The sequence below is a fragment of the Panthera uncia genome (genome assembly GCF_023721935.1).
Source record: "Panthera uncia isolate 11264 chromosome C1 unlocalized genomic scaffold, Puncia_PCG_1.0 HiC_scaffold_3, whole genome shotgun sequence".
In the NCBI taxonomy this organism is placed as follows: Eukaryota; Metazoa; Chordata; class Mammalia; order Carnivora; family Felidae; genus Panthera; species Panthera uncia.
The window spans coordinates 8,971,334-8,990,097 of NW_026057584.1; the positions used below are offsets into that span (position 1 = coordinate 8,971,334).

The 18,764-nt window shown below is 39.8% G+C and overlaps 1 protein-coding gene across 3 annotated transcripts in view; it reads right to left on the minus strand.

Moving 5' to 3' along the window:
* CAB39 (calcium binding protein 39) overlaps window positions 1–18,764 on the minus strand; it is an 87,497-nt gene that overhangs the window by 26,952 nt on the left and 41,781 nt on the right. Inside the window, exon 2 of one of the 3 annotated variants that reach the window (XM_049614713.1) lies at window positions 2,399–2,525. The exons of the other annotated variants lie outside the window; for them this stretch is intronic. The gene's annotated coding sequence lies outside the window, so the exon portion shown is untranslated. The remainder of the gene's footprint in view (window positions 1–2,398; window positions 2,526–18,764) is intronic. 3 annotated transcript variants of the gene reach the window in all.

The following is an 18,764-nucleotide window of genomic DNA, read 5'->3' on the forward strand; positions in this document are numbered from 1 at the left end:
CTGTTCTGTTAACGCCTTAGATTTCTGATCGCAGTTCATCATCCAATACATCAATTTTAAGCATCCCAAAATGTACTTTTTGGGGGCCAGTAGGTAAAATCATTTATCAATAGTCCATGTTCTCTTACAAACTAAGTACATGTGTTACCTCTGTAATTTCATTTTATTCATCTTTATTCTTCAGATGATCTTCTTTGACAGGGAGGAACCTGACATTCAGCAGGTTTTCGGAGTGTATTATCTGTGGGTTTTATACCAGTGACCCTAAGTAGTAGGCCTCAGCCCCCTGTGCTTCTCTGGCTAGCTTACCGTTGTGAGGCTCTTGGTAACCTTTCATATGCCTCAGCTTACAAATGCTCTTCTTTGAAGTCACGAGTTTAGATCTGAATCCAGACCATACTCTGTGCTGTCTTCCGACAGCAAAAGACAAATAAGAAGGAGGGGGGTGATAGTTAAAAGGTATGAAGTTTCTTTCTGAGGCGATGAAATGTCCTAAAATCGACTGTGGTTATGGTTGCACACTGTGAATAAACTAAAAACCACGGAACTGTGTGAGTTACCTCAATAATGCTACTTAAAAGAATAGGGAGGAGAGAAGCAAGGAAACAGAAAGCAACTTACAGTATTTCTGAGATGAAAGGCAACCTAGACCCACTCTTCTTCCCCCTCAGAAGACAACACTGTCACCTGTATTATGGGTGGTGGCGGGATGCGGGGGGCCGGCGGGGGGCACCAATGGCCTTCCCACATCTGCTAACCACTGTACTCATCTGCTTATGCTGATCCTTCTGGATTCCACTCACTGTCTGGCTTTCTCAGGAACTCAACATGTCTATTTTCTCACCTCCTTCTCTAGTCAACTCCGTCTCACTTGTTTTTCCCCCAATCAGGTTTTAAATATGACCAGAATCATTAACAAAATCAAATAAGCTCTCCTTTCACCAACCACACAGAACCTTCCCGGCTACTGCCCACCCGTAATTAAGCCTCTAAAAAGCATCTACCTGTGAGTGCTACAGTCCACATCTCCTTCCTAGTCACTTCCAGCCCAATCCCACGTGGCTTCTCCACTGAGTACATTACAGCTTTTAGCCAGTCACCAATGACCCGCCTGCCAGGAAACACAATTCTCAGTCTTTAGTACATGTCAGCTCTTGGCAGCATTTAAAGGTGTTGATTACACCCTTCTTTTAAAACTGCTCCTCCCCTGTCCTCTGTGACTCACCACCACCCTAATTTTTCCTGCCTGTCTCCCTGGTTGCTCCTTCTTGGCTCGTCCCTCTTGAAGAGGCCATTTAAATATTGGGAATTCCTCAAGGCAGGGTACAAGGCCTCTTCTTCTCGTTCCATCATCTCTCCCCCGGTGATTGTCATCTACACCCACAGCTTTAATTAACACCTAAATGCAGATGCCTCACAGATTCCTATCTCTAATCTAGTTCTCTTACTAGTACATTCCGCAGCCTACTTGAAATGTCTCCACTTGAATGTCTTGAGGTACCACAAACCCAATGCTACCAAAAACAGAACTCCTGATCTTGCCCTGATGCCTGACACATTTTTCTCTTGTTCTCTATTTCAGGGGATGATACCACTCCCGCTGCTCTTGTGAATGTCAGAAACTCAGAAGCCATCTTCAACCCTTTCCTCTTTCTCACCCCATCCCAATACCTAATTCAACACCGTGTCTCCCCAATCCATCCATTTATCCCCGTACCACCACCACCCACATCAGAGTTCCCATAATTCTTGCCTGGACTATAGTTTACTGACTAATTTTCTTGAATTCCTTATAATCCATTCTCCGTATCACAACTAGAATGATCCTTTTTTTTTTTTAAACTCTATTTATTTAATTTGAGAGAGAGAGAGAGCATGAGTTGGGTAGGGACAGAGGGAGAGAGGGAGAGAGAATTTTAAACAGGCTCCGTGTTGTCAGCGCAGAGCTCAACGCAGGGCTTGAACTCACAGACCGTGAGATCATGACCTGAATTGAGATCAAGAGTCAGATGTTTAACTGACTGAGCCACCAGGGCGCCCCTAGAACGATCCTTTCTTAGCACAAATAAGATTGTCATTACCTTTGCTTCAAATGCTCCAATTACCTACTGCTCTCGGGATGGAGAAAATTTCTTAACTTGGCCTGTAAAACCCTGCATGGTCTGACCCCATCCTACCTTACCCTGGGCTACAATTTCTCCCCCACTATCTCTACGTCAATACTCTGGTCACACCGGAATTCTTTCAGGATCCCTGCGCATGTGGTCTGCCAGGCCCATGCCCTGCCCCCACCTCCCGGCCACCTCACATTCTTCCTTCATTGCTCAACTCAATGCTCGCTTCCTCAGAGGTGATCTTTCTAGGTAAATTCCATCATACATTCACCACCACCACGTACTTCTTTTCTCACGGTTGCATGTAATTCTGCTTTTCCTTGTGATTTCTAATTAACATGTTTTCTTCTGCTCTGTCAGGAGCCCAGTGCTTGCAAGTGTGCTATACACGGTCGATGAATGGCTCAACATCTGCATCATGATCATCGGGATGTAAAAAAAATCCAAATGAAAACCGAACATAGGGAAATATGATGTTATCACACCATGAAGCCAACGAATTCCTAAGACATAGTGCATCCAAGAAAGGTAATCTACCTGACAGAGCTACATCAGTGAGCAATGAACATAAATCCCTGTGCCATCACAGAGAACAATCTGGAAGAAGACACCCCAAACTGAGTATAGTCTGCCTATGGCAACAGGTAAGAAGAATATATATATGTATATATATATATATATATATATATATATATTTAAAGTTTATTTATTTTGACAGAGAGAGAGAGAGAGAGAGAGAGAGAGAGAGATCAAGGGAGAGAGTGCGCACACATGTGTGAGAGCAGGGGTGGGGCAGAGAGAGGGAGAGAGAATCCCAAGCAGGCTCTGTGCTGTCAGCGTAGAGACTGACTCGGGGCTCGATCTCACAAACTGTGAGATCACAACCCGAGCTGAGATCAAGAGTTGGATGCTTAACCAACTGAGCACCCCAAGGAGAATATTTTCACTTTTCACTTGCTCTATTTCAGATCTGTATATTTTACAATTCACATTTTATTTTCTTTTAAAGGAGCAAAAAAAATAAAGGGAATGAGATAAATAGATCAAAGTGCTTACTACACTGGTGCTGATTTATCTTCTCTAAAAAAAATTTTTTTTAATGTTTATGTGTATTTGAGAGAGGGGGAGAGAGTGTGAGCAGAGGAGGGGCAGAGAGATGGAGACAAAGGATCTAAAGTGGGCTCTGTGCTGACGCGGTGAGCCAAATGTGGGGCTTAACTCCATAAACCGTGAGGTTGAAACACGACCTGAGCCGAAGTCGGACACCCAACCGACTGAGCTACCCAGGTGCTCCTGATTTATCTTATCTCTGCTTCTGTTCACTTTTTTCACTCCTCCCCAGAAGATATCCCCTCTAAATTTCTAAAACTTCAAACAAATACTAGTATTACATATGTAAGTAGTTTACATATGTAAGTAGTAACTAATCACACCTTGAAAATCAACAGGGCCACAAACAATGCCAAATGAAAAGCTAAAGACTGGAATGAGTTTAACAATAAAAGGCTAACTTGAACTCATCAGAAACAGAGAGTGACACTGGGGACAGGAGACTTCCAAACCTGGGCATATCGTGCTCTCTCTGTATCTGAACATCTAGCTTCACTCCTGCCATATTGAGATAAGACTTCATAATGAGGAAATCCATGGTTAGTTAGCATCTACAGAAGATAATCAGCAGCATGATATGAAAAAACTAAACCTCATCAACCTTGTTATTTACTAGCAGTCCTGATAAATGAGAGATTAGGTGCATATTTCAATTGAGGACTTTTAATTTTATGCATATTTCAACTGTTTCTGTGATGTCTGTTCCATATGACATGAATAATTGTAAGCTGATTAAACTACAACTTAAAAAAAAAAAAAGAAGAAGAAGAAACCTGTCCAAATTTTACTAAAACATGATCAGAAAACCTTAAGAAGTATTTCACCTGAAAAGGTGATGTGGCGGGTGTTTACTGAATGAAGATACAAGAGAGAACAGATACCCTCGCCTGTTCTTGTGTAGATTTGGCTTGGTTCCCTTCATCAGCATTCACAGTGGTGACCCCGCCTGGCCCCCCCATCTCTGACCTGCTTGCATCAAGTCAACATGTTCTCTGCCTCTCTGACCACATCCTCCTTACCTGCACCTCCTTGTCTGTCCCTTCACACCTCATGAGTAAGCTACTCACACCTGCGTTTCTCCAAGCCCTATACCCTTTCAAACTGCTGAGATCATCATGTCACCTAAGCCACTGGGCTCCTTAATGACCACGTGGCCTATCCTGCTAAGACTGCATGTTTTAGTGCTGCCCGTGCCCACAGCTCCAGGTGTCTTGCCCCCCTAAACGTTGGATGTTCTTCACTGGAACTTTCTCTATTTCAGCAACCAGGGTTCTGAGCACTGTAGAGAAAGGGCCGGAACCCGCGGACACTTGGTTTGCCAAAGTTCATGCTGTTCAACTGCCTTCAATCCAGTCAGAAACATTTCTACAAACTGGATTATTTCTAACCAGTAACTCCTAGCAGCAAATGTTTCAAAACTGCTCTACTTTCCTCAAGAGACTTCAGTCTTTCTCTCTGCTCCCTATCTGAACATCTGGCTTCACACCTTCCATGCTGAGATAAGACTTCATAATGAAAACATCCTTGACTTCCTCCATCCATCTTGATGTATTTCTGCCATGCTCCATCTCAACTCTGGACACACACCATGATCACTTGGGGCCTTGAAAAAAGATGCCCCATCCCCCCGAGAGACTTACTAATGACAAAAGGAAAAATAGTACTTTCACATGCAGACGCCATCATACAGGAGATCAAAGTAAATGGCAACGAGACCATTGAGCTCATAGCCTCCTGAGGAGGCGCTGCAAAGGGTACAGCATTCTGTGATTTTCTTGCCAAAAAGGCCTCACCTGCATCGAATCATAAGGAAACATCGGCCAAACCCAAACAAAGAGACAGTCTACAAAATAACTGGCCAGTACTTTTCAGAAGTGTCAAGGTCACAGAAGTCGACAGAAGACTGAGACACTGTTCCAGATTAAAGGAGAGCAAGGAGACGTCACAACTAAATGCAAAGTGACATCCTGAACTGCATCCTGGTCCAGAAAAAGGACATGAGTAGGACAACTGATGGAATTTGAAAAAGATCCATGGATTAGTTAATAGTATCCTATAAATGTCAGTTTCCGGATTCTGATCACTAGACTGTGGTTATGTAAAATGTTAACATTTAGGGAGGCTGGGTGAAAGGCAGTCTCTCTGCAATCATTTTGTAAGAATAAAAAGTTCATCTACTTTCTTATTTTGCTTTTTCTTCACAGGTGAGAGGCATCTCTCCTTAGTTCCAAGGCTGATGGCTCAATATATGTGTGCTGGAGAAAAGGCCCCTAAACAGAGAGTCTGGTCTTTCCTCAAGTCCCCCCATGTGCCATTTTGCCAGCTGTGTGGCCTTGTGGAAGGTGTAGATTCCATACCTTCAGACCTGAGACTCCAAATAAAGGTCCTCCCTATTCTCTACTGCCCTCTCCTCTCCTCACCTTCCTGCCCTGATATCTTTGTGTCTCCTCAAGTGACCCTGAATGCTCACACTACTCCTCTCCACCCTCGGAACCCCCCCATTCACAAAGCCTTCCCTCACTTCCCCCACTCTCGTCCTCTGATGCCACAGCAGTTGCTACGCTGTTTCGGCCCCTGGCCTTGTAGCCTTAGATCTTCTCCTCTCTACCTCGCATTTCCCTAACTTACCCTCGGGCTATGGAAAAGGCTTGCTTACACTTTTTTATCCCCTCCCCTCTCCAATGTCTGAGATGGTGACTTACACGTGGCCTGACTTCATGATTTTGTTAACTGACTAAACCAAGCCTTTTAGTTAGTCGAACTCGGTGTTGTGGGACACAGATGTTACCCTTGGGTGTCCACTGAGCATCACATTAAGTTTCATGGGCACAGACTACTAACAGCAGCCAATTGTTTTACAAATACATGGTCACGAAGAAAACCATGCGGAACAATTAGCACCCCTCATGACCAGCCACTCACGTGACTGGAAAACGATGCGGATCATGCCTCACTAATCGTGCTGCTGCCCTGTCTGGGTGAGAAGCACAGAACTGTAAGTTCTTAGTTGTTTTCTTGAGGCTTTTGAGCCACACACAGTGGGAATTTGGGGATACCCCACAGAGCAGAGTCACAGGGACAAGAGTCTGGGGCTTGGTAAAGCTTCTTGGAATCAAGGCTCCAAGGTGAGAAGCCTTGCTGCTAACTGCCAGAGGTGAGGCATATTAATCCTATGCCAGAAGCCTCGCTGACTTCCACCTACAGCTTACTGGTAACAACTTCATTTCCAATTAGTATCTTCAAGAAATATTTTAAAATTTAACAATGTAAGTTACAGGATCAACCTAAAGCAGTAACCACCAACACTCCGAAGTTCACCTCCCACACTCACTTCACTAGTAACGATATCAGATCCATACCTCTTTCCCTCCCAGCGTGAGGACACAGGAACTACTTCAAATTTTTCAGTGTAGTATCCATATGATAACCTCTCCAATTAGAACTAAGGCTGGGAGCCTCTGCACCACCTGGTTTCCCATTAAAAAAATACAGTGAAGTGGCAAAATAATTGGTAAGCCAAACATTGGTGAAAATGGCCTATCTCAAGACCACCACCAACTCAGAAGGTTTCGTGTGAAATCTCTTGCCTTAGCCCAATGTTCCCACAGCACCCATCACTGTACTATTTTACTGTCATTAGGGGCAACCACTAGGCACAAAGTAGTGATACAAAAATACCATTTTAGAAGAGGAGAGACTCACTCACTCATTAGTGCTTGCAGACCATGTCCCTAAAGTGCTCATGTCCCTTTTCACCCTCCTCGTTTGGACCCAGGCCCAAATACTCAGTAGATCTCAAAGTGGCCTCACAGCAGGAATGTGAGGTGACAAGGTAGCTACTCATAGGTGCAGGCACAGGGTTGTATCTGGTGGGGTGTAAGACTGGGTCTGTCCGCTCTCTTACCCCCAGTTTTTAATACTGTTACTAGGTAAGCCTAATGTTAAGATACAAAGCACACTGAAAAATAAACACAGCTAAAGTAGTATGTTTAAAGTACAGATATGCCTGATTGCAAAATTAAAAGGTAAAAAACCCTTTAAAAAAAGATATTCTACTTCATAACGATAATTAAGTTAAAATGGTCCAATATGTTTTCCCTCCTACCAGAGGCAAAGACTTCTAAAAGATACACTGGGGGGGGGGGGGGGGGGGGAAAATAAAATGAAACAACACACTAGATGGCAATTTGGCAAAATGTAGCAGAAAGTTTTAAAAGGTGCAATCTCTATGAATCCCACATTACACCTCTAGGAATCTATCCAAGGGAAACAGAGAATTATGCAAAGATGTAAGTATAAGCAGTGTGATTTACAATAGCAAAGAATTAGAAAAGTTATCCCACTGACCCGGTTAAATTATAATGTACCCATAAAACAGAAGACCATGGCAAGCTTTAAAAATAAGTAGATCTCTACTGACATGCAAGGATGTTAACATTAAAATGAAAACATAAACCGGGTTACAGAACAGTATGATCCCACATTCATTTACTTATTTGCCCCAGAGACAGAGTGAGAGGGAGGACACTAGAACAAGAATGAGAATCTAGAAGGATATCCCACCATGTCAACACTAGTTATTTCATGTAGTAGTGGAATTAGGAGGATAAAGCTCCTAAAGATAAAGATACACATATAGAAATCAATCACAACTATCAGACATAACGAAAGGAGCACAGCTCTCTCAGACACGTGCACCCCCATGTTACCCATAGAGTGTTTCAGAAAAGAGAAAACAGAAGGTGCCGATGTCAGCCTCCTCTTGCCCCACCAAATGATTTCAAATGAACAGGACTGTGGCAGATAGATGCTAAAGTAAGGAGAAAGAATCTGATGACTAAGGTTGTGAGCCATGAATACAAAGGCAACATTTCTTTTTCTTTCCTTTTCTTTTCTTTCTTTCTTTCTTTTCTTTTCTTTTCTTTCTTTTTCTTTCTTTCTTTCCTTCTCTTTCGTCCTCTCTTCCGTTCTCTCTCTCTCTCTCTCTTTCTAAAGATTTTATTTTTAAGTAAACTTTACGCCCAATGTGGAGCTCAAACTTACAGCCCTGAGACCAAGAGTCGCATGTTCCACTGACTGAGCCAGCCAGGCACCCCAAGGCAACATTTCTTAAACCAGTCAGTCAGGAGGAGAGGGACCAATCCTCTCAGAGAAAATGAATCATGAAATGAACTGTTAAGTTTGAGTGATGCTGCAGTATGCAGTCAGAGCACCTTAAGTGTTGAAAGAGACATCAGCAATCCTCCAAGTAAGTGGCTTTTAAATCCTTTTGGGCCACTGATATTCTGTTCTCTACTCTGTCCATAATCATTTTTTCAAAATAAAAATCTTACGTAGAATCCCAATATACAAATGAGGATAAAGGAAGACTAAAAAAATGTACAAAGGGAGGAGCGCCTGACACCAGAGCCTGTTTCTCGATCTCGAGCACACACCCTTGGAACGTCAGGCTTAAAAGCAAACACACACACAAAACACACATTTCCACCTGCCCCCACTTCTAACCACACTAAAACTCCCTGCTATAATCTGTCTCATTAGAAGTATCAAGTTCCTCTAGATAAGCAGGTAGCAAACTTTTTGTGGGTCATATGGTCTCTGTCACAACTACTCAACTCTGCCGCTGCAGCAGGAAAGCAGCCAGACCGTGTCAATGGATGGGCATGTGTTTAATACTACTACTTTATTTATTAAACCAGGTAAGGGGCCATCCTGGGCTGTAGTTATTGACTCATGCTCTGGAAAATATCTGGTGGGTAGAAAATAGGCCAAAGGGCACTTGACCCTAGAGTTGGCTACAGGCAAGCACCACATCCTCTCAATTCTCCCTCAGAAATCTAGTCTCCTATCTCAATCCTCCTTATCCTTTCATGTTCCCTCTCGCCGGAGTACTCTTACGAAGTGCATCTTCTGCCATTACGTCCGTCTCCTCCAACACACTTCCCATCTCGCCCCATCTCTGACTGAAACGCAGCTGGTGGGAATGGGAAGTGGTACGGCAACTCTGGAAAAGAGTTTGGCGGATTCTTGCAAAACCAAACGTAACGGTTACCTTATGACTCTTGTACTCTTTGGCATTTATCCCAGAGGAATGAAAACCTATGTTCACACAAAACCCGTACAAAAATGTTCACAGCTTTATCTGTAACAGCCAAAGACTGGAAACAGTCTAGATGTCCCTCAATGGGTGAATGACTAAACGCACTGGGGTATATCCACAGAATGGACTGAAAGTCAACAATCCGGAGGCATTACTGTTACTCAAAACTACCTGCATTGATCTCGTGGGAATTAAGCTGAATGGAAAAAAGCCAGTCTCAAAAGGTTATATACACTGCATGATTCTATTTATAAAATATTCTTGAAATAACAAGATCACAGATTTGTGGTTGCCAGCAAGGGTTAGGGAAAGGGGGAGAGAGATGGGTGTGGCTATAAAGGGGTAGCAAGGGGGGCCACTGCGGTGATGGAACAGTTCTGTGTCTCGATTGTGGTGGTGGTTACAAAATAACCACATAGCTACACGGACAAAATTGGTGAAATGTGAACTAGGCCTGTGGACCCCACCAATGTCAATGTCCTGGTCCTGATACTGGACACAGTCATGTGCCATGTTACCACTGGGGGAAACTGCAAGAAAGGCACATGGCATCACCCCGTATACATTTTTGCAACTTTCGTAAATAAGTAACTATTTAAAGATAAATTTAAAACAGAGCAAAACAACGACAACAAAGATTTCTCCAGCTCCCTCGGTATATCTTTAGGTTGTACAAAAGGCCTTTTTCAAACCACCACAACCTACATCTGTAGCCTCACTTCCCACCACAATCCTCTATCCAGTCCCCCCTATCATGTCACCCTGAACTTGCAACCATGTTCTGGACATTCCATTCCCTCTCACACTTTGCCTGGCAACGCCCTAAAATCCAGTTCAAATACCACTTCAAACCTAACTTTCTACACGTACCTCTCCCTGACAGAGGCCATAACTGCTTTATCCCCTTGGTTCCCACAGAACTTCATTCCTACCTCCAAGCCTCTGTATACTATAATATTTATATACCTATTTCATCTAGTAGATTATAAACTCCTTAAGAATGGGGATAAAATTTGATCCATGTGCCCATCTATCTGCCCACATATATGAGGGCACTAAAATGTCTGTGGATTCAATCAAGTTGGGAATCATCTTTTGCAGAAGATGACAATGGAGGTAATGAAGTCACCTTTTGCCAGAGACTGTCCTTCCAACCACTGTGCACATGAAACTTGGCATAAGGAAACATAATTCAGATGGGAATCATTGTTTATAAAGCATTCTTTTTTAGAAACAATTTTGAAATGATCTATTAAGCAGAATTTTCCATGCTTCTGTTCACCATTAGTTTATATAATCGAGTTTATTATAATTTACATGTGACTAGTTTTTATTGAGAAATGTCTCAAAAGAGCCCAGATTTTTGGGGGACTGGGGAGGGAGGCTTAAATAGTTTATTATTTTGTCTTATATTTTTATATTTTTGCATTTCTTTATACCCATTTTAGCAAAAAAAAAAAAAAAATCATTTAGCAAACCAGAGTCTTCTAAACACGTAGCAATCTATATTTAATACCTTAAATATCAATTCATTCTCAAAAAGGGATCTATTAAATGACCTCATTGAAAAAAAGTAAGTTCTTAAAGCAAAGTAAATTAAGATAAAGGATGAGATGAAATCTAAAAGTAAACTGAAACATGTTGATGCCATTGATAAAAGCAATTCTATTTTCACAGTAATTCTTGTGTTAATTAAAAAAAAAAAAACTCCTATAAACACACACACACACACATGCACCTCTCTACTAAAGAAAATGTCTGAGTCTTCTAAGCGGAAAGATCATGGGCTAAGAATAACCTATTAATAACCTTATGGTGTCAAAGATTACTCTAAACAAGTTTAGTAACCATGAGTCACTATTAAATGGCCATGCTAGGAAAGGCTACTCCCTCTGCCCCTCTTAAATATGCCAACATAGAGCAAACTTATTCCTCTCATGAAATGAGTGAATATAGCTATTCAACACCGTGAACACATGCATTCACAGCGATGAAGGGACCCAAGTATAAGCTGAACGAGGTAGTCATACCTTCTTTATATAGCATGCCGTGGGCAAAGAGTATGTAAATAGTCATTACATACACAGATTTATGTGGCTGTTAGCAATGAAAGAAAAAATTCCACTCCATCCCACTCCACCCCCATGCCCTAGTTACCTAAAAATAAGGATGGTAAGATAAACCATTTTTTTCCTAAAGGTATAAGGAGAGTAGTTTTTAAATTCTTTTAAAAAGGTGTGACACGGGTCCTAAGGGATTAATCTATTTGTATTATACACAATTCATAATATGGCAACTGTGTACATATTATAAAATACCAACACGTTACAAATAGGGGAATAAGCACTCAAATGTTGTATTTATCATTTTGTCCACAAGATCACAAGAAATGAATGAGAAAATGCACATGGATGTAATGAGTAAATCAGAAACAGGCATAATTTCACAATGGGTTTGGCAGAACTGGGAGTGAATTCCATCTCTGACTCCAATACAATGGGTTGTATTAGAATCAATAGCTTTCTCCATGTGGATCATGAGAATAACAACAGGAAACTGCTCTACCTCGAAATAAGATGGATGCCTATTCTCTACGAAGGCACGTTGCAAAATACAGTGCTGTATGCACATAAGGATGTGTCAACCATGAAAGCCTGTATTCCTTTTACAAGAACTAAGTGGGCTCTTAGCCCACACCAAATACATACCCTTTCCCTTTCCTTAGGAGGCAGAAATCTGCTATCTCATAAGGAAGACAATTTCCACCTATTATTTTTCCTCACGGCAAGATGAAATTGGACTCCCTGTTTTACTTCCACTTACAGGTCTTAGTTCTATCTCCTGCGACCATCTAGAACCTTCCCTTTCCTCATACGAGATATTCCCTTAAAAACATTTTACTAAGAGCCTAGGGCCCACATTTTATTCTTTCTCTACTTCACATCTCCAGTTCATTCGATTATTCCTCATGGCAGAGTTCTCAATTTCTGTGTCAGCTGGTCACTCCTCTCTCAACACATTCTAGTTTCTCTACATTTTCAAGTAAGGATTTGTCTACTCAGAGCAGATGATCACTTTGAATTTAAACAGTGTATTTCTATTATTGCCACCTAGGCTTTCAACAGTCTTTCTGGGTATTCTATGACATGATCTATTCTCAGGGCAAACATATGTGGTTTGTAAGCCAACTCTATCTCAGTTGGTCCATGGATAGTCTTTTCTTACTCTTTACTGACTTATAACTGACATGCAACAAACCACAAAGATTTAAAGTGTACAATTTGGTAAGTTTGGACTTACGTATACACCCATGAAACCATCAAGACAGTAAACATATCCATCACCACTAAGATTCCTCTGTAGTCCCATACTTTGCCAACCTCACTCTAACCCTCCACATCCCTGCCAATCCCAAAGCAACCACTGATCTGCTTTCTGTCATTATGGCTATCCATAGAGTATTGTATAAATAGAAGCATACATTATGTACTCTTTATAGTCTGGTTTCTTTTACTCGACCTCATTATTTTGAGATTTGTTCATGTTGTTGTGTACAGCAACAGTTCCTTCTTTTTTGTTGCTGAGTAGTATTCCATTGTATGGAAGCACCACAACTGGTTTATTTACACACCTAGGCTGTTTCCTGTTTTAGACTATTACAGATAACGTCGCTATGAACAGTTAGACACAAGTCTTTGTGTGGACGTAGATTTCTTGTTCTCTTGCGTAAATACCTACGAACGGGATGGCTAGATGTAAGTTTAGCTTTTTAAGAAACCGTCAAACTGCTTTCAGAAGTGGTTTATCATCTTACATTCTCACCACTTCCAGATGTTCTACATAATAATCTACATTTGCTACAGCCCAAGTTTTCAATTTTTGCCATTTTAATAGGTGTGTAGTGGCATCTTCTCATGGTTTTACTTTGCAATTCCCTAATGATAAACATCTTTTCAAGTGCTTATCTGAAATCTGTATATTTTCTTTGATGAAGTGTATATTCAGATTTCTTGCCTGGTTTTTACTGGATTGTTTGTTTCCATATTGTTAAGTTTTCAGAGTTCTTTACATATTCCGGATGCAATCTTTCATCAGATATATGCTTTGCAAAGATCTTCCACCATTCTGTGGCTTTTCAGTCTTTTAACAGTGTCCTTTGAAGAGCAAAAAGTTTTCATGTTGATAAATTTCAATTTATTTTTTCTTTTAATAGAGTATGCTTTTGGTGTCACATCTAAGAATGCTGTGCCTAGCTCAAGGTCACAAAGATTTTGTTTTCGTTTAGAAGCTTTATGGTTTTAGGTTTTACATTTAGTTGTGTAATCCATCTTGAGTTAATTTTTGTATATGGCATAGGTTATGGGTTCAACATTTTTTTGCATATGTGGCTATCAAATTGTTTCAGTACCAACTGTTGAAACAACAACCCTTTCTCCATTGAACTGCATTTGCTCCTTTGTCAAAAACTTTCCATATGTGTAGATTTATTTCTAGATCCTGTTCTGCTTCCCTGTCCTATTTGTCTATGTTGATGCTACACTATTTTGATTATTGTATCTTTAGAATTATTGGTATTAGATGGTGTGAACCTTCCAACTTTGTTTTTGTTCCAACTTGTTTTGATTATTCGAAGTCCTTTACTTTCCACACAAATTTTAGAACCAGGCTGCCAATTTCTATAAAAAGCCTGTTAGGATTGCAATGAATCTATAAATCAATTTGGGAAGAACTGACATTTTAACAATACTGAGGCTTCCATGAACAAGGTATATATCTCTCACTTATTTAGGTCTTTCAACTCTTAGCAATATACTGTAGTTTTCAAATGCACAGATCTTTCATTTGATTTGTAAGATTATCCCTAGTGTTTCATATTTTTGATACTACTCCAAATGATTTTTTTTCATTTTGATTTTGTAACCTGTAACTTTGCTGAACTTATGTATTAGTTCTACTAGCATTTGTGTAAATTCCTTCAGCTTTTCTAGGTTGTGTCATCCATACATAAAGACAGTTTTACTTCTTCCTTTCCATGCTTTTTATTTTTTTCTTACCTGACTTATAGGCTAAAAACTCCAAGCACAAAGTTAAACAGAAGTGGTACTTTTATTTAACAGAAACTAAACAGACATCCTGTTTTCTTTTTTTACTCCTTTCTTATTTTTGATCGTAGACATACATGATTCAGCCTTTCGCCATTATATGTAGTGCTAGCTGGAGGGTTTTCGTGGATGCCCTTTGTAGACTGTGGAATTTCTATTCCTAATTCGCTGAGAGTTTTATCAGGATCAGAGGCTGGTTTTTTTGTTTTTCCCTCTTCCTCTTTTTCTTTCTTTTCATGTACTGACATGAGTTTGTCAATACAATGAATTACACTGATTGGTTTTTGAATGTTAAACCAGCCATGGGTTCTGGAAATAATACATCGCCTGGTCATGATGCATTGTCCTACTATTAGATTCAATTTGCTAAAATTTAGTTTATAATTTATGCATCTATGCTCATAAGGGATATTAGTCTATAGTTTTCTTGTAATGTCTTTGCCTTTGGTATCAGGATAATCCTGGCCTCACAGAATGAGTTAAGAACTATTTCTTCTTAACTTTTCTAAAAAAGTTTGTGCAGAAATTGTGTCATTTCCTCTTTAAATGTTTGGTAGAGATCGTTAGTGAAACCATCTGTGCCTAGATTTTTCTTTGTGAGAAAACTGTTAACTAAATTTTGAATTATTTTAATGGATATACGGCTACTAAAGTTACACACTTTTTTCTTGAGTGAGTTTCAGGATGCTGTGTCTTTCAAAAAATTTGCCCATTTCATCTAGTTGTCAAATTTATTGGTATAACGATGCTCAACTCACAATATCCTTTTATTACCCTTTTAATATCTGTAGAATCTGTAGTGATGTCAACTCTTTTGTTCCACATACTGGTCATTTGTCTTTTATTCACCTCAAAGAACCAGTTTTGGTTCTGATTGTTTTGTTTGGTTTTGGTTTTCCTGATTTTTATTTGACAGATTTCTGCTTTGATCTTTATTTCTTGATGTTTAATTTGCTTTTTTTTTTCTAGTGTCTTAAGGTAAACACTAAGACTTCTCTTCTCTTCTAGTATTTGCACTTAGTGCTATAAAATTTCCCCAAGTAATGCTTTAGCAACATCACACTGATTCAGATGTTGTGTTATTTTTATTTCACTCAAATAATTTTCTAATTTCTCTGATCCATGCATTATTCAGAAGTATGATGTTTAGTTTCCAAATATTTAGGAATTTTTCCCAGGCTCTGTTATCGATGTTTAATTTAATTCTATTGTAGTCACAGAACATATGTTATGTAAATTTATCTTTTTAAAGTATTGGACCTTCTTTTAAGGCCCAAAATATAGTCTACATTTACTAAAAATGTGTCATATGTCAAAAGGGTGTAGGAGTGTTCTGCTGTTGTTGGATACAGTGTTCTATAAATATCAATTAGGTCAAATTGGTTGACAGTATCATTCTGGCCTACTAGAAGATCCTTGCTGATTTTCTGTTTTGTTCTATCAATTATTGAGATTGGGGCACTAAAATCTCCAATTATAATTGTGGATTTGACAGTTTCATCTTGCAGTTTTATCAGTTTTTGCTTTGTTTTATTTTGCTTTAAGGCTCTGTTACCAGGTGCATAAATATTTAGGATTGTTATGTCCCTTGGATTAGTTGAACTCTATTTTATCATGAAATGATTTTATCCCTGGTGATATTCATTGCTCTAAAATCTACTTGTGTCTGATATTAATAGAGGCACTCCAGCTTTCTTTTCACAAGTATTAGCATGGTATATCTTTTTTCATCTTTGTAATCTAAATGTGTCATTATCTTTAAAGTTCATTTCACATAGGCACATAAAGTTAGGGCTTTTTCATTCAATCTGACGATCTCTGCCTTTTAACTAGGTTATTCAGCCCATTTATATTTAATGTGATTATTGATATGGTACATCTGAGTCTATCAACTTACTGTTTGTTTTCCATTTGTCCCATCTGTTCTTTAATCTTTTCCTCTTTTTCTGCCTTTTTTGGGCTTAATCAAATATTTTATTTTCTCCTTTGGAATCTAGTCTGTTGTATTGTTGTTGTTGTTTTTTAAGATTCTAGTACAAAGCTATACTTTGATCTGTACTGCATTTTATCAGTTAGGATCACGCCCTTCCTTCAAGCCTTACCCTACCGACCCTAACAGCTAACCCTCTGGTGCCTGATTCAGTTACCTATAGAGTTTACTATCCTTCTACAATATTTGTAATTCACAGACTCTGCTAATAATCCCTTTAATTCTCTTCATATAAATCAGTAACAATAAATGTCACAGTTTAGAGTTGAGGACAGTATCTTACAACAGATCACTAGAACCCTGCCTAGAAGCTTAGAGTGATCCACTAATCATGTACTAGGTATAATTATTCATCCAATCATTAAAAATGTCCTCTGAGTATCCTGAACTAATTAATGAACATAAACCTATGTGGAAGATACTAGGCCCAACAGGGTAGATCTCCCAAGAAGGGTCATTTATCTCACTACTTCTGTGTGTGGTAGCTTTAAAGGGAATGTGATCCTTGGCCACCATCATAAAATCTATAAGATACCTGGCTATTATACCCTCTTATTGGTCACAAACTCAAAATACAAATTGTTACATACTCTCAGTAATACCTGTTTTATCCTATTAAGTAGGAATTAAGAGTTCAGAAGAGTCATAAGGTGACAGTATTTCAAGTTAACTCTGCTTTGTATTCCATTTTCAATAAATCCAAATAGTTATTGAGCTGTCTTTGGAAGGTTTATATTCTAACAGGAGGAAGAAAAAGTAAACAAACATCATTAGTATATTAAAAATGTTAAGTGCTACAAAGGAAAATAGAATAAGATCAAGGGGAACAGGAAAGCCAGGGAGGAGAGCTGCATTTTAAACAGGCGGTTGGGTGAAAAGTGACATTTGAGCAAAGATTTGAAGGTGATAAGGGAGTAAGCCAAGCAGAGAGCTGGGGGAAGAACATTCTAGGCAAAAGCAACAGCCAAATGCAAAGGCCTAAAGGCAAAAGCACGACTGAAGTATATCAGGAAAGGAAGTCGATGCGGGGGGAGCACTTGGAGAAAGGCCCATTGAAGCCCTGGGTCTGACTGTCCAGGGCAAGGGTCATTGTTTATTTTTTTGCTGAAGGGCAGATAGTAAATATTTTAAGCTTCGCAGGCCACATAAGGTCTCTGCTGTATATTCTTATTTGCTTTTTAAACCAACCCTTTAAAAATGTAAAGACAATTTTTTTTTTAATGTTTGTTTATTTTTGAGAAAGAGAGAGAGAGACAGAATATGAATGGAGGAGGGGCAGAGAGAGAGGGAGACCACAGAATCTGAAGCAAGCTCCAGGTTCCCAGCTGTCGGCACAGAGCCCAATGCAGGGCTCGAACTCATGAACAGTGAGATCACGACCCGAGCTGAAGCTGGACACCCAACCGACTGAGCCACCCAGGCGTCCCAGTAAAAATCATTCTTAGCTCACGAGCCTTACAAAAACAGGCCTAAGCAAAGATTTGGTCTGTAGAACTTAGTTCAGGTCCTTGTAAGGACTCTGACTTTTACTCTAAGGGAAATATTGTTTGACTCATTTTTTTTTTTTTTTAAATTTCGTTTTTATTTTTTAGAGAGAGAGAGCGCACGCGCAACCAGGGGAAAGGGAGCAGAGAGAGAAAGAATCTTAAGCAGGCTCCATGCTCAGTGCAGAGCCCGATGCAAGGTTTAATCCCACAACCCTGGGATCACGACCTGAGCCAAAATCAAGAGTTGGACACTTGACCAACTGAGCCACCCAGGTGTCCCATTTGAGTCATGTTTTGAAGGAACGAATATGGCCGTAGGGAGGCAAGAGACCAGTTCAAAGGACACTATGGTATTTCAGAGCAGAAGACAAGGGGAGACCACACCAGAGTGTGTAGCAAAATGGGAGACATGGTTAGAGTTTGGCTTTTAAATCCCCCCAACCAAAGTGAATGGATTTGCTCATGAATTGGATTTGGGAAGTGTGAAAGGAGTCATGGATAACACAAGACTTTTGGCCTGAACAACAAGGACAGAAGGACCAAATTTCATTAACCATGCTTGGAAAGACCATGAATGGATGTGTGAAGTGGGTGTTTTGCTTCCAAACAAAGTAGAATTTATATTTCTTCAATCCGGCTACAACTTTGTGGCTCATTTATTTATTCTTCTAAAGCTTCAGAATAATTAATTACTTGTCAACTTACAAAAAGATCCTGCTCTGATTTGAATGAAATCACTTTAAGCTTAAACATTAATTTGAAAAGAAACGACATCTTAACTATATTCCATCTGATAGAGTGGACCAGGTATTCTTTGGTGCCTCTGAACAAGGTTTTATAGTTTTCTTCAAACAGGTTCTG